The 16800-nt window shown below is 39.8% G+C and overlaps 6 non-coding genes across 6 annotated transcripts; all 6 read right to left on the bottom strand.

Moving 5' to 3' along the window:
• Positions 1-2295: 2295 nt before the first annotated feature.
• Positions 2296-2368, bottom strand: TRNAR-CCU (transfer RNA arginine (anticodon CCU)). Its single transcript has one exon. It is a non-coding gene; the product is annotated as a tRNA-Arg (tRNA).
• A 794-nt stretch (positions 2369-3162) lies between these two features.
• Positions 3163-3235, bottom strand: TRNAR-UCG (transfer RNA arginine (anticodon UCG)). Its single transcript has one exon. It is a non-coding gene; the product is annotated as a tRNA-Arg (tRNA).
• A 1515-nt stretch (positions 3236-4750) lies between these two features.
• TRNAR-UCG (transfer RNA arginine (anticodon UCG)) lies at positions 4751-4823 on the bottom strand. The gene has a single exon. It is a non-coding gene; the product is annotated as a tRNA-Arg (tRNA).
• A 1515-nt stretch (positions 4824-6338) lies between these two features.
• TRNAR-UCG (transfer RNA arginine (anticodon UCG)) lies at positions 6339-6411 on the bottom strand. The gene has a single exon. It is a non-coding gene; the product is annotated as a tRNA-Arg (tRNA).
• Positions 6412-11102: 4691 nt separating this feature from the next.
• TRNAR-UCG (transfer RNA arginine (anticodon UCG)) lies at positions 11103-11175 on the bottom strand. Its single transcript has one exon. It is a non-coding gene; the product is annotated as a tRNA-Arg (tRNA).
• Positions 11176-14278: 3103 nt separating this feature from the next.
• Positions 14279-14351, bottom strand: TRNAR-UCG (transfer RNA arginine (anticodon UCG)). The gene has a single exon. It is a non-coding gene; the product is annotated as a tRNA-Arg (tRNA).
• Between the last annotated feature and the right edge of the window lie 2449 nt (positions 14352-16800).

Here is a 16800-nt window from a genome sequence, read left to right on the forward strand (position 1 = left end):
GACTCGAACCCTCAATCTTCTGATCTAATGTCAGACGCCTTATCCATTAGGCCACGCGGTCATCCATTCACCCGAGATGATTTTTATCATGTAGGTGGTATGCATGGATGGAGAACATATTATTGAAAGGTATTCAGGTTTACATCCCATAGTGTTCTTTCAGCTCTTTTCGCTGGAAGCACTTTTTTGGAATCTATATATTGAGAATTTTATGAGTACGATATGCTTTTGTTTTCCTTTTTGCATACAAACCTCTTTCCTCATGAGTTTAAAGCTCATTTGTATGCTCTACATAGCTCTGGACGTTTCCAGACGTGGAGTGAAACTGTTTTGAAAGTAGTACAAATTGCTCCTTCCTGCATATGCTAATTTTTCACACTCACATAGTTTGTATAAGTTTTATGAATCCTGGCTTGACCTATTCAAGTAGCTGAAAGCCTGTCACCACCTCTAGAAACAAGATTCACACCAATCCAATTCAAATCATTTTTTCCAAAGGAATATGTTCTGGCCGGTCGAAAATGCATCTCACAAAAATAGGCATTTAAAAATCTACTTTGCAGTTTCAGAACACTAACATGACTGTGAAGTGTACACAAGTAAAACGGGACAGTTTCAAAGTACCTAATCCCTCATAAACTTCCGAGAGGAAGCATGTAATAAATCTACCTAATTTTCTGGAAAAGAAAGAGGGAGGATTTTTGTTATCACCTCAGATGGGACTCGAACCCACAATCCCTGGCTTAGGAGGCCAGTGCCTTATCCATTAGGCCACTGAGACACACATGCATAGCTCTTTTCTAGAGGCATTATTTAAATGTATTCTATGGTCAGACACCGGTGTGTGCACACAGGGCATTTCTCACTTCTCTCTATAAGTAAACTTCCCATTTTCATCCTCTTCCATCCCCGACTTTAACGCTCTCTTCTATGCTATAATGGAGACTTTGCAATTTTAGCAAGTGGAGAGAAATTGGAGAACCACTTTCGACTCCACACTTCTTCTTCACTTACTTCTTTTCTCAATATACTGGGCTTAGAAAATGGTATCAAGCCATCCTTATCATCAGTAGGACACGGAAAGAGGCACTAAGTCTCCTAACCAAGTTCAACCACACTCTGCAACTTAACCATTGCACTACAAATTAGGCAACGGGGCATCAGCAAAGGCAGCCAATGTGCCGATCCTTTATACATTTTGTGTAGTACTTTTCTTACTCGGAGGCAAAATCAGCACTTTAACTGCCCAAATCATACAGATTTTACACATGTACCACTCTATGCACACATAGGCACACACCTTGCAGTTCTTCTACACACACTTAAGCTAAAAACCCATTCTGTCATGTCAAAATTCTGCAAACCTATTACATATTCAGTGCGTCGGCATAGAAGCACTTTTTAATGCCACTAAAATGCACAAGTAGTTAGACTGAAGATGCAGCCTGAATGAGTTTACAGTATGTACTCCACTTTATTAATGATTAGTAATGAGAAAGTGAGGACTACAAGAGTATTGGAAAATACTTTCTCCACTCTGAATGTAAAGCAGATTGTGTGACCATTGGCCAAAAACGACCACGAAGGGACTCGAACCCTCAATCTTCTGATCTAATGTCAGACGCCTTATCCATTAGGCCACGCGGTCATCCATTCACCTGAAATGATTTTTATCATGTAGGTGGTATGCATGGATGGAGAACATATTATTGAAAGGTATTCAGGTTTACATCCCATAGTGTTCTTTCAGCTCTTTTCGCTGGAAGCACTTTTTTGGAATCTATATATTGAGAATTTTATGAGTACGATATGCTTTTGTTTTCGTTTTTGCATACAAACCTCTTTCCTCATGAGTTTAAAGCTCATTTGTATGCTCTACATAGCTCTGGACGTTTCCAGACGTGGAGTGAAACTGTTTTGAAAGTAGTACAAATTGCTCCTTCCTGCATATGCTAATTTTTCACACTCACATAGGTTGTATAAGTTTTATGAATCCTGGCTTGACCTATTCAAGTAGCTGAAAGCCTGTCACCACCTCTAGAAACAAGATTCACACCAATCCAATTCAAATCATTTTTTCCAAAGGAATATGTTCTGGCCGGTCGAAAATGCATCTCACAAAAATAGGCATTTAAAAATCTACTTTGCAGTTTCAGAACACTAACATGACTGTGAAGTGTACACAAGTAAAATGGGACAGTTTCAAAGTACCTAATCCCTCATAAACTTCTGAGAGGAAGCATGTAATAAATCTACCTAATTTTCTGGAAAAGAAAGAGGGAGGATTTTTGTTATCACCTCAGATGGGACTTGAACCCACAATCCCTGGCTTAGGAGGCCAGTGCCTTATCCATTAGGCCACTGAGGCACACATGCATAGCTCTTTTCTAGAGGCATTATTTAAATGTATTCTATGGTCAGACACCGGTGTGTGCACACAGGGCATTTCTCACTTCTCTCTATAAGTAAACTTCCCATTTTCATCCTCTTCCATCCCCGACTTTAACGCTCTCTTCTATGCTATAATGGAGACTTTGCAATTTTAGCAAGTGGAGAGAAATTGGAGAACCACTTTCGACTCCACACTTCTTCTTCACTTACTTCTTTTCTCAATATACTGGGCTTAGAAATGGTATCAAGCCATCCTTATCATCAGTAGGACACGGAAAGAGGCACTAAGTCTCCTAACCAAGTTCAACCACACTCTGCAACTTAACCATTGCACTACAAATTAGGCAACGGGGGCATCAGCAAAGGCAGCCAATGTGCCGATCCTTTATACATTTTGTGTAGTACTTTTCTTACTCGGAGGCAAAATCAGCACTTTAACTGCCCAAATCATACAGATTTTACACATGTAGCACTCTATGCACACATAGGCACACACCTTGCAGTTCTTCTACACACACTTAAGCTAAAAACCCATTCTGTCACGTCAAAATTCTGCAAACCTATTACATATTCAGTGCGTCGGCATAGAAGCACTTTTTAATGCCACTAAAATGCACAAGTAGTTAGACTGAAGATGCAACCTGAATGAGTTTACAGTATGTACTCCACTTTATTAATGATTAGTAATGAGAAAGTGAGGACTGCAAGAGTATTGGAAAAGACTTTTTCCACTCTGAATGTAAAGCAGATTGTGTGACCATTGGCCAAAAACGACCACGAAGGGACTCGAACCCTCAATCTTCTGATCCGAAGTCAGACGCCTTATCCATTAGGCCACACGGTCATCCGTCCACCTGAGATGATTTTTATCATGTAGGTGGTATGCATGGATGGAGAACATATTATTGAAAGGTATTCAGGTTTACATCCCATAGTGTTCTTTCAGCTCTTTTCGCTGGAAGCACTTTTTTGGAATCTATATATTGAGAATTTTATGAGTACGATATGCTTTTGTTTTCCTTTTTCCATACAAACCTCTTTCCTCATGAGTTTAAAGCTCATTTGTATGCTCTACATAGCTCTGGACGTTTCCAGGCGTGGAGTGAAACTGTTTTGAAAGTAGTACAAATTGCTCCTTCCTGCATATGCTAATTTTTCACACTCACATAGGTTGTATAAGTTTTATGAATCCTGGCTTGACCTATTCAAGTAGCTGAAAGCCTGTCACCACCTCTAGAAACAAGATTCACACCAATCCAATTCATATCATTTTTTCCAAAGGAATATGTTCTGGCCGGTCGAAAATGCATCTCACAAAAATAGGCATTTAAAAATCTACTTTGCAGTTTCAGAACACTAACATGACTGTGAAGTGTACACAAGTAAAATCTGACAGTTTCAAAGTACCTAATCCCTCATAAACTTCTGAGAGGAAGCATGTAATAAATCTACCTAATTTTCGGGAAAAGAAAGAGGGAGGATTTTTGTTATCACCTCAGATGGGACTTGAACCCACAATCCCTGGCTTAGGAGGCCAGTGTCTTATCCATTAGGCCACTGAGGCACACATGCATAGCTCTTTTCTAGAGGCATTATTTAAATGTATTCTATGGTCAGACACCGGTGTGTGCACACAGGGCATTTCTCACTTCTCTCTATAAGTAAACTTCCCATTTTCATCCTCTTCCATCCCCGACTTTAACGCTCTCTTCTATGCTATAATGGAGACTTTGCAATTTTAGCAATTGGAGAGAAATTGGAGAACCACTTTCGACTCCACACTTCTTCTTCACTTACTTCTTTTCTCAATATACTGGGCTTAGAAAATGGTATCAAGCCATCCTTATCATCAGTAGGACACGGAAAGAGGCACTAAGTCTCCTAACCAAGTTCAACCACACTCTGCAACTTAACCATTGCACTACAAATTAGGCAACGGGGTCATCAGCAAAGGCAGCCAATGTGCCGATCCTTTATACATTTTGTGTAGTACTTTTCTTACTCGGAGGCAAAATCAGCACTTTAACTGCCCAAATCATACAGATTTTACACATGTAGCACTCTATGCACACATAGGCACACACCTTGCAGTTCTTCTACACACACTTAAGCTAAAAACCCATTCTGTCACGTCAAAATTCTGCAAACCTATTACATATTCAGTGCGTCGGCATAGAAGCACTTTTTAATGCCACTAAAATGCACAAGTAGTTAGACTGAAGATGCAACCTGAATGAGTTTACAGTATGTACTCCACTTTATTAATGATTAGTAATGAGAAAGTGAGGACTACAAGAGTATTGGAAAAGACTTTTTCCACTCTGAATGTAAAGCAGATTGTGTGACCATTGGCCAAAAACGACCACGAAGGGACTCGAACCCTCAATCTTCTGATCCGAAGTCAGACGCCTTATCCATTAGGCCACGCGGTCATCCGTCCACCTGAGATGATTTTTATCATGTAGGTGGTATGCATGGATGGAGAACATATTATTGAAAGGTATTCAGGTTTACATCCCATAGTGTTCTTTCAGCTCTTTTCGCTGGAAGCACTTTTTTGGAATCTATATATTGAGAATTTTATGAGTACGATATGCTTTTGTTTTCCTTTTTCCATACAAACCTCTTTCCTCATGAGTTTAAAGCTCATTTGTATGCTCTACATAGCTCTGGACGTTTCCAGACGTGGAGTGAAACTGTTTTGAAAGTAGTACAAATTGCTCCTTCCTGCATATGCTAATTTTTCACACTCACATAGGTTGTATAAGTTTTATGAATCCTGGCTTGACCTATTCAAGTAGCTGAAAGCCTGTCACCACCTCTAGAAACAAGATTCACACCAATCCAATTCATATCATTTTTTCCAAAGGAATATGTTCTGGCCGGTCGAAAATGCATCTCACAAAAATAGGCATTTAAGAATCTACTTTGCAGTTTCAGAACACTAACATGACTGTGAAGTGTACACAAGTAAAATGGGACCGTTTCAAAGTACCTAATCCCTCATAAACTTCTGAGAGGAAGCATGTAATAAATCTACCTAATTTTCTGGAAAAGAAAGAGGGAGGATTTTTGTTATCACCTCAGATGGGACTTGAACCCACAATCCCTGGTTTAGGAGGCCAGTGCCTTATCCATTAGGCCACTGAGGCACACATGCATAGCTCTTTTCTAGAGGCATTATTTAAATGTATTCTATGGTCAGACACCGGTGTGTGCACACAGGGCATTTCTCACTTCTCTCTATAAGTAAACTTCCCATTTTCATCCTCTTCCATCCCCGACTTTAACGCTCTCTTCTATGCTATAATGGAGACTTTGCAATTTTAGCAAGTGGAGAGAAATTGGAGAACCACTTTCGACTCCACACTTCTTCTTCACTTACTTCTTTTCTCAATATACTGGGCTTAGAAAATGGTATCAAGCCATCCTTATCATCAGTAGGACACGGAAAGAGGCACTAAGTCTCCTAACCAAGTTCAACCACACTCTGCAACTTAACCATTGCACTACAAATTAGGCAACGGGGGCATCAGCAAAGGCAGCCAATGTGCCGATCCTTTATACATTTTGTGTAGTACTTTTCATACTCGGAGGCAAAATCAGCACTTTAAGTGCCCAAATCATACAGATTTTACACATGTAGCACTCTATGCACACATAGGCACACACCTTGCAGTTCTTCTACACACACTTAAGCTAAAAACCCATTCTGTCACGTCAAAATTCTGCAAACCTATTACATATTCAGTGCGTCGGCATAGAAGCACTTTTTAATGCCACTAAAATGCACAAGTAGTTAGACTGAAGATGCAACCTGAATGAGTTTACAGTATGTACTCCACTTTATTAATGATTAGTAATGAGAAAGTGAGGACTACAAGAGTATTGGAAAATACTTTTTCCACTCTGAATGTAAAGCAGATTGTATGACCATTGGCCAAAAACGACCACGAAGGGACTCGAACCCTCAATCTTCTGATCCGAAGTCAGACGCCTTATCCATTAGGCCACGCGGTCATCCGTCCACCTGAGATGATTTTTATCATGTAGGTGGTATGCATGGATGGAGAACATATTATTGAAAGGTATTCAGGTTTACATCCCATAGTGTTCTTTCAGCTCTTTTCGCTGGAAGCACTTTTTTGGAATCTATATATTGAGTATTTTATGAGTACGATATGCTTTTGTTTTCCTTTTTCCATACAAACCTCTTTCCTCATGAGTTTAAAGCTCATTTGTATTCTCTACATAGCTCTGGAAGTTTCCAGACGTGGAGTGAAACTGTTTTGAAAGTAGGACAAATTGCTCCTTCCTGCATATGCTAATTTTTCACACTCACATAGGTTGTATACATTTTATGTATCCTGGCTTGACCTATTCAAGTAGCTGAAAGCCTGTCACCACCTCTAGAAACAAGATTCACACCAATCCAATTCAAATCATTTTTTCCAAAGGAATATGTTCCTGCCGGACGAAAATGCATCTCACAAAAATAGGCATTTAAAAATATACTTTGCAGTTGCAGAACCCTAACATGACTGTGAAGTGTACACAAGTAAAACGGGACAGTTTCAAAGTACCTAATCCCTCATAAACTTCTGAGAGGAAGCATGTAATAAATCTACCTAATTTTCTGGAAAAGAAAGAGGCAGGATTTTTGTTATCACCTCAGATGGGACTCAAACCCACAATCCCTGGCTTAGGAGGCCAGTGCCTTATCCATTAGGCCACTGTGGCACACATGCATAGCTCTTTTCTAGAGGCATTATTTAAATGTATTCTATGGTCAGACACCGGTGTGTGCACACAGGGCATTTCTCACTTCTCTCTATAAGTAAACTTCCCATTTTCATCCTCTTCCATCCCCGACTTTAACGCTCTCTTCTATGCTATAATGGAGACTTTGCAATTTTAGCAAGTGGAGAGAAATTGGAGAACCACTTTCGACTCCACACTTCTTCTTCACTTACTTCTTTTCTCAATATACTGGGCTAAGAAAATGGTATCAAGCCATCCTTATCATCAGTAGGACACGGAAAGAGGCACTAAGTCTCCTAACCAAGTTCAACCACACTCTGCAACTTAACCATTGCACTACAAATTAGGCAACGGGGGCATCAGCAAAGGCAGCCAATGTGCCGATCCTTTATACATTTTGTGTAGTACTTTTCTTACTCGGAGGCAAAATCAGCACTTTAACTGCCCAAATCATACAGATTTTACACATGTACCACGCTATGCACACATAGGCACACACCTTGCAGTTCTTCTACACACACTTAAGCTAAAAACCCATTCTGTCACGTCAAAATTCTGCAAACCTATTACATATTCAGTGCGTCGGCATAGAAGCACTTTTTAATGCCACTAAAATGCACAAGTAGTTAGACTGAAGATGCAACCTGAATGAGTTTACAGTATGTACTCCACTTTATTAATGATTAGTACTGAGAAAGTGAGGACTACAAGAGTATTGGAAAAGACTTTTTCCACTCTGAATGTAAAGCAGATTGTGTGACCATTGGCCAAAAACGACCACGAAGGGACTCGAACCCTCAATCTTCTGATCCGAAGTCAGACGCATTATCCATTAGGCCACGCGGTCATCCGTCCACCTGAGATGATTTTTATCATGTAGGTGGTATGCATGGATGGAGAACATATTATTGAAAGGTATTCAGGTTTACATCCCATAGTGTTCTTTCAGCTCTTTTCGCTGGAAGCACTTTTTTGGAATCTATATATTGAGAATTTTATGAGTACGATATGCTTTTGTTTTCCTTTTTCCATACAAACCTCTTTCCTCATGAGTTTAAAGCTCATTTGTATGCTCTACATAGCTCTGGACGTTTCCAGACGTGGAGTGAAACTGTTTTGAAAGTAGTACAAATTGCTCCTTCCTGCATATGCTAATTTTTCACACTCACATAGGTTGTATAAGTTTTATGAATCCTGGCTTGACCTATTCAAGTAGCTGAAAGCCTGTCACCACCTCTAGAAACAAGATTCACACCAATCCAATTCAAATCATTTTTTTCAAAGGAATATGTTCTGGCCGGTCGAAAATGCATCTCACAAAAATAGGCATTTAAGAATCTACTTTGCAGTTTCAGAACACTAACATGACTGTGAAGTGTACACAAGTAAAATGGGACCGTTTCAAAGTGCCTAATCCCTCATAAACTTCTGAGAGGAAGCATGTAATAAATCTACCTAATTTTCTGGAAAAGAAAGAGGGAGGATTTTTGATATCACCTCAGATGGGACTTAAACCCACAATCCCTGGATTAGGAGGCCAGTGCCTTATCCATTAGGCCACTGAGGCAAACATGCATAGCTCTTTTCTAGAGGCATTATTTAAATGTATTCTATGGTCAGACACCGGTGTGTGCACACAGGGCATTTCTCACTTCTCTCTATAAGTAAACTTCCCATTTTCATCCTCTTCCATCCCCGACTTTAACGCTCTCTTCTATGCTATAATGGAGACTTTGCAATTTTAGCAAGTGGAGAGAAATTGGAGAACCACTTTCGACTCCACACTTCTTCTTCACTTACTTCTTTTCTCAATATACTGGGCTTAGAAAATGGTATCAAGCCATCCTTATCATCAGTAGGACACGGAAAGAGGCACTAAGTCTCCTAACCAAGTTCAACCACACTCTGCAACTTAACCATTGCACTACAAATTAGGCAACGGGGGCATCAGCAAAGGCAGCCAATGTGCCGATCCTTTATACATTTTGTGTAGTACTTTTCTTACTCGGCGGCAAAATCAGCACTTTAACTGCCCAAATCATACAGATTTTACACATGTACCACTCTATGCACACATAGGCACACACCTTGCAGTTCTTCTACACACACTTAAGCTAAAAACCCATTCTGTCACGTCAAAATTCTGCAAACCTATTACATATTCAGTGCGTCGGCATAGAAGCACTTTTTTATGCCACTAAAATGCACAAGTAGTTAGACTGAAGATGCAACCTGAATGAGTTTACAGTATGTACTCCACTTTATTAATGATTAGTACTGAGAAAGTGAGGACTACAAGAGTATTGGAAAAGACTTTTTCCACTCTGAATGTAAAGCAGATTGTGTGACCATTGGCCAAAAACGACCACGAAGGGACTCAAACCCTCAATCGTCTAATCCGAAGTCAGACGCCTTATCCATTAGGCCACGCGGTCATCCGTCCACCTGAGATGATTTTTATCATGTAGGTGGTATGCATGGATTGAGAACATATTATTGAAAGGTATTCAGGTTTACATCCCATAGTGTTCTTTCAGCTCTTTTCGCTGGAAGCACTTTTTTGGAATCTATATATTGAGAATTTTATAAGTACGATATGCTTTTGTTTTCCTTTTTCCATACAAACCTCTTTCCTCATGAGTTTAAAGCTCATTTGTATTCTCTACATAGCTCTGGAAGTTTCCAGACGTGGAGTGAAACTGTTTTGAAAGTAGGACAAATTGCTCCTTCCTGCATATGCTAATTTTTCACACTCACATAGGTTGTATACGTTTTATGTATCCTGGCTTGACCTATTCAAGTAGCTGAAAGCCTGTCACCACCTCTAGAAACAAGATTCACACCAATCCAATTCAAATCATTTTTTCCAAAGGAATATGTTCTGGCCGGTCGAAAATGCATCTCACAAAAATAGGCATTTAAAAATCTACTTTGCAGTTTCAGAACACTAACATGACTGTGAAGTGTACACAAGTAAAATGGGACCGTTTCAAAGTACCTAATCCCTCATAAACTTCTGAGAGGAAGCATGTAATAAATCTACCTAATATTCTGGAAAAGAAAGAGGGAGGATTTTTGTTATCACCTCAGATGGGACTTGAACCCACAATCCCTGGCTTAGGAGGCCAGTGGCTTATCCATTAGGCCACTGAGGCACACATGCATAGCACTTTTCTAGAGGCATTATTTAAATGTATTCTATGGTCAGACACCGGTGTGTGCACACAGGGCATTTCTCACTTCTCTCTATAAGTAAACTTCCCATTTTCATCCTCTTCCATCCCCGACTTTAACGCTCTCTTCTATGCTATAATGGAGACTTTGCAATTTTAGCAATTGGAGAGAAATTGGAGAACCACTTTCGACTCCACACTTCTTCTTCACTTACTTCTTTTCTCAATATACTGGGCTTAGAAAATGGTATCAAGCCATCCTTATCATCAGTAGGACACGGAAAGAGGCACTAAGTCTCCTAACCAAGTTCAACCACACTCTGCAACTTAACCATTGCACTACAAATTAGGCAACGGGGGCATCAGCAAAGGCAGCCAATGTGCCGATCCTTTATACATTTTGTGCAGTACTTTTCTTACTCGGAGGCAAAATCAGCACTTTAACTGCCCAAATCATACAGATTTTACACATGTAGCACTCTATGCACACATAGGCACACACCTTGCAGTTCTTCTACACACACTTAAGCTAAAAACCCATTCTGTCACGTCAAAATTCTGCAAACCTATTACATATTCAGTGCGTCGGCATAGAAGCACTTTTTAATGCCACTAAAATGCAAAAGTAGTTAGACTGAAGATGCAACCTGAATGAGTTTACAGTATGTACTCCACTTTATTAATGATTAGTACTGAGAAAGTGAGGACTACAAGAGTATTGGAAAAGACTTTTTCCACTCTGAATGTAAAGCAGATTGTGTGACCATTGGCCAAAAACGACCACGAAGGGACTCGAACCCTCAATCTTCTGATCCGAAGTCAGACGCCTTATCCATTAGGCCACGCGGTCATCCGTCCACCTGAGATGATTTTTATCATGTAGGTGGTATGCATGGATTGAGAACATATTATTGAAAAGTATTCATGTTTACATCCCATAGTGTTCTTTCAGCTCTTTTCGCTGGAAGCACTTTTTTGGAATCTATATATTGAGAATTTTATGAGTACGATATGCTTTTGTTTTCCTTTTTCCATACAAACCTCTTTCCTCATGAGTTTAAAGCTCATTTGTATGCTCTACATAGCTCTGGACGTTTCCAGACGTGGAGTGAAACTGTTTTGAAAGTAGTACAAATTGCTCCTTCCTGCATATGCTAATTTTTCACACTCACATAGGTTGTATAAGTTTTATGAATCCTGGCTTGACCTATTCAAGTAGCTGAAAGCCTGTCACCACCTCTAGAAACAAGATTCACACCAATCCAATTCAAATCATTTTTTTCAAAGGAATATGTTCTGGCCGGTCGAAAATGCATCTCACAAAAATAGGCATTTAAGAATCTACTTTGCAGTTTCAGAACACTAACATGACTGTGAAGTGTACACAAGTAAAATGGGACCGTTTCAAAGTACCTAATCCCTCATAAACTTCTGAGAGGAAGCATGTAATAAATCTACCTAATTTTCTGGAAAAGAAAGAGGGAGGATTTTTGTTATCACCTCAGATGGGACTTAAACCCACAATCCCTGGATTAGGAGGCCAGTGCCTTATCCATTAGGCCACTGAGGCACACATGCATAGCTCTTTTCTAGAGGCATTATTTAAATGTATTCTATGGTCAGACACCGGTGTGTGCACACAGGGCATTTCTCACTTCTCTATATAAGTAAACTTCCCATTTTCATCCTCTTCCATCCCCGACTTTAACGCTCTCTTCTATGCTATAATGGAGACTTTGCAATTTTAGCAAGTGGAGAGAAATTGGAGAACCACTTTCGACTCCACACTTCTTCTTCACTTACTTCTTTTCTCAATATACTGGGCTTAGAAAATGGTATCAAGCCATCCTTATCATCAGTAGGACACGGAAAGAGGCACTAAGTCTCCTAACCAAGTTCAACCACACTCTGCAACTTAACCATTGCACTACAAATTAGGCAATGGGGGCATCAGCAAAGGCAGCCAATGTGCCGATCCTTTCTACATTTTGTGTAGTACTTTTCTTACTCGGAGGCAAAATCAGCACTTTAACTGCCCAAATCATACAGATTTTACACATGTACCACTCTATGCACACATAGGCACACACCTTGCAGTTCTTCTACACACACTTAAGCTAAAAACCCATTCTGTCACGTCAAAATTCTGCAAACCTATTACATATTCAGTGCGTCGGCATAGAAGCACTTTTTCAGGCCCCTAAAATGCACAAGTAGTTAGACTGAAGATGCAACCTGAATGAGTTTACAGTATGTACTCCACTTTATTAATGATTAGTAATGAGAAAGTGAGGACTACAAGAGTATTGGAAAAGACTTTTTCCACTCTGAATGTAAAGCAGATTGTGTGACCATTGGCCAAAAACGACCATGAAGGGACTCGAACCCTCAATCTTCTGATCCGAAGTCAAACGCCTTATCCATTAGGCCACGCGGTCATCCGTTCACCTGAGATGATTTTTATCATGTAGGTGGTATGCATGGATGGAGAACATATTATTGAAAGGTATTCAGTTTTACATCCCATAGTGTTCTTTCAGCTCTTTTCGCTGGAAGCACTTTTTTGGAATCTATATATTGAGAATTTTATGAGTACGATATGCTTTTGTTTTCCTTTTTGCATACAAACCTCTTTCCTCATGAGTTTAAAGCTCATTTGTATGCTCTACATAGCTCTGGACGTTTCCAGACGTGGAGTGAAACTGTTTTGAAAGTAGTACAAATTGCCCCTTCCTGCATATGCTAATTTTTCACACTCACATAGGTTGTATAAGTTTTATGAATCCTGGCTTGACCTATTCAAGTAGCTGAAAGCCTGTCACCACCTCTAGAAACAAGATTCACACCAATCCAATTCAAATCATTTTTTCCAAAAGAATATGTTCTGGCCGGTCGAAAATGCATCTCACAAAAATAGGCATTTAAAAATCTACTTTGCAGTTTCAGAACACTAACATGACTGTGAAGTGTACACAAGTAAAATCTGACAGTTTCAAAGTACCTAATCCCTCATAAACTTCCGAGAGGAAGCATGTAATAAATCTACCTAATTTTCTGGAAAAGAAAGAGGAAGGATTTTTGTTATCACCTCAGATGGGACTCGAACCCACAATGCCTGGTTAAGGAGGCCAGTGCCTTATCCATTAGGCCACTGAGGCACACATGCATAGCTCTTTTCTAGAGACATTATTTAAATGTATTCTATGGTCAGACACCGGTGTGTGCACACAGGGCATTTCTCACTTCTCTCTATAAGTAAACTTCCCATTTTCATCCTCTTCCATCCCCGACTTTAACGCTCTCTTCTATGCTATAATGGAGACTTTGCAATTTTAGCAAGTGGAGAGAAATTGGAGAACCACTTTCGACTCCACACTTCTTCTTCACTTACTTCTTTTCTCAATATACTGGGCTTAGAAAATGGTATCAAGCCATCCTTATCATCAGTAGGACACGGAAAGAGGCACTAAGTCTCCTAACCAAGTTCAACCACACTCTGCAACTTAACCATTGCACTACAAATTAGGCAACGGGGGCATCAGCAAAGGCAGCCAATGTGCCGATCCTTTATACATTTTGTGTAGTACTTTTCATACTCGGAGGCAAAATCAGCACTTTAAGTGCCCAAATCATACAGATTTTACACATGTAGCACTCTATGCACACATAGGCACACACCTTGCAGTTCTTCTACACACACTTAAGCTAAAAACCCATTCTGTCACGTCAAAATTCTGCAAACCTATTACATATTCAGTGCGTCGGCATAGAAGCACTTTTTAATGCCACTAAAATGCACAAGTAGTTAGACTGAAGATGCAACCTGAATGAGTTTACAGTATGTACTCCACTTTATTAATGATTAGTAATGAGAAAGTGAGGACTACAAGAGTATTGGAAAATACTTTTTCCACTCTGAATGTAAAGCAGATTGTATGACCATTGGCCAAAAACGACCACGAAGGGACTCGAACCCTCAATCTTCTGATCCGAAGTCAGACGCCTTATCCATTAGGCCACGCGGTCATCCGTCCACCTGAGATGATTTTTATCATGTAGGTGGTATGCATGGATGGAGAACATATTATTGAAAGGTATTCAGGTTTACATCCCATAGTGTTCTTTCAGCTCTTTTCGCTGGAAGCACTTTTTTGGAATCTATATATTGAGTATTTTATGAGTACGATATGCTTTTGTTTTCCTTTTTCCATACAAACCTCTTTCCTCATGAGTTTAAAGCTCATTTGTATTCTCTACATAGCTCTGGAAGTTTCCAGACGTGGAGTGAAACTGTTTTGAAAGTAGGACAAATTGCTCCTTCCTGCATATGCTAATTTTTCACACTCACATAGGTTGTATACATTTTATGTATCCTGGCTTGACCTATTCAAGTAGCTGAAAGCCTGTCACCACCTCTAGAAACAAGATTCACACCAATCCAATTCAAATCATTTTTTCCAAAGGAATATGTTCCTGCCGGACGAAAATGCATCTCACAAAAATAGGCATTTAAAAATATACTTTGCAGTTGCAGAACCCTAACATGACTGTGAAGTGTACACAAGTAAAACGGGACAGTTTCAAAGTACCTAATCCCTCATAAACTTCTGAGAGGAAGCATGTAATAAATCTACCTAATTTTCTGGAAAAGAAAGAGGCAGGATTTTTGTTATCACCTCAGATGGGACTCAAACCCACAATCCCTGGCTTAGGAGGCCAGTGCCTTATCCATTAGGCCACTGTGGCACACATGCATAGCTCTTTTCTAGAGGCATTATTTAAATGTATTCTATGGTCAGACACCGGTGTGTGCACACAGGGCATTTCTCACTTCTCTCTATAAGTAAACTTCCCATTTTCATCCTCTTCCATCCCCGACTTTAACGCTCTCTTCTATGCTATAATGGAGACTTTGCAATTTTAGCAAGTGGAGAGAAATTGGAGAACCACTTTCGACTCCACACTTCTTCTTCACTTACTTCTTTTCTCAATATACTGGGCTAAGAAAATGGTATCAAGCCATCCTTATCATCAGTAGGACACGGAAAGAGGCACTAAGTCTCCTAACCAAGTTCAACCACACTCTGCAACTTAACCATTGCACTACAAATTAGGCAACGGGGGCATCAGCAAAGGCAGCCAATGTGCCGATCCTTTATACATTTTGTGTAGTACTTTTCTTACTCGGAGGCAAAATCAGCACTTTAACTGCCCAAATCATACAGATTTTACACATGTACCACGCTATGCACACATAGGCACACACCTTGCAGTTCTTCTACACACACTTAAGCTAAAAACCCATTCTGTCACGTCAAAATTCTGCAAACCTATTACATATTCAGTGCGTCGGCATAGAAGCACTTTTTAATGCCACTAAAATGCACAAGTAGTTAGACTGAAGATGCAACCTGAATGAGTTTACAGTATGTACTCCACTTTATTAATGATTAGTACTGAGAAAGTGAGGACTACAAGAGTATTGGAAAAGACTTTTTCCACTCTGAATGTAAAGCAGATTGTGTGACCATTGGCCAAAAACGACCACGAAGGGACTCGAACCCTCAATCTTCTGATCCGAAGTCAGACGCATTATCCATTAGGCCACGCGGTCATCCGTCCACCTGAGATGATTTTTATCATGTAGGTGGTATGCATGGATGGAGAACATATTATTGAAAGGTATTCAGGTTTACATCCCATAGTGTTCTTTCAGCTCTTTTCGCTGGAAGCACTTTTTTGGAATCTATATATTGAGAATTTTATGAGTACGATATGCTTTTGTTTTCCTTTTTCCATACAAACCTCTTTCCTCATGAGTTTAAAGCTCATTTGTATGCTCTACATAGCTCTGGACGTTTCCAGACGTGGAGTGAAACTGTTTTGAAAGTAGTACAAATTGCTCCTTCCTGCATATGCTAATTTTTCACACTCACATAGGTTGTATAAGTTTTATGAATCCTGGCTTGACCTATTCAAGTAGCTGAAAGCCTGTCACCACCTCTAGAAACAAGATTCACACCAATCCAATTCAAATCATTTTTTTCAAAGGAATATGTTCTGGCCGGTCGAAAATGCATCTCACAAAAATAGGCATTTAAGAATCTACTTTGCAGTTTCAGAACACTAACATGACTGTGAAGTGTACACAAGTAAAATGGGACCGTTTCAAAGTGCCTAATCCCTCATAAACTTCTGAGAGGAAGCATGTAATAAATCTACCTAATTTTCTGGAAAAGAAAGAGGGAGGATTTTTGATATCACCTCAGATGGGACTTAAACCCACAATCCCTGGATTAGGAGGCCAGTGCCTTATCCATTAGGCCACTGAGGCAAACATGCATAGCTCTTTTCTAGAGGCATTATTTAAATGTATTCTATGGTCAGACACCGGTGTGTGCACACAGGGCATTTCTCACTTCTCTCTATAAGTAAACTTCCCATTTTCATCCTCTTCCATCCCCGACTTTAACGC

Source organism: Triturus cristatus, chromosome 4_1, assembly GCF_964204655.1.
Source record: "Triturus cristatus chromosome 4_1, aTriCri1.1, whole genome shotgun sequence".
Taxonomy (NCBI): Eukaryota; Metazoa; Chordata; class Amphibia; order Caudata; family Salamandridae; genus Triturus; species Triturus cristatus.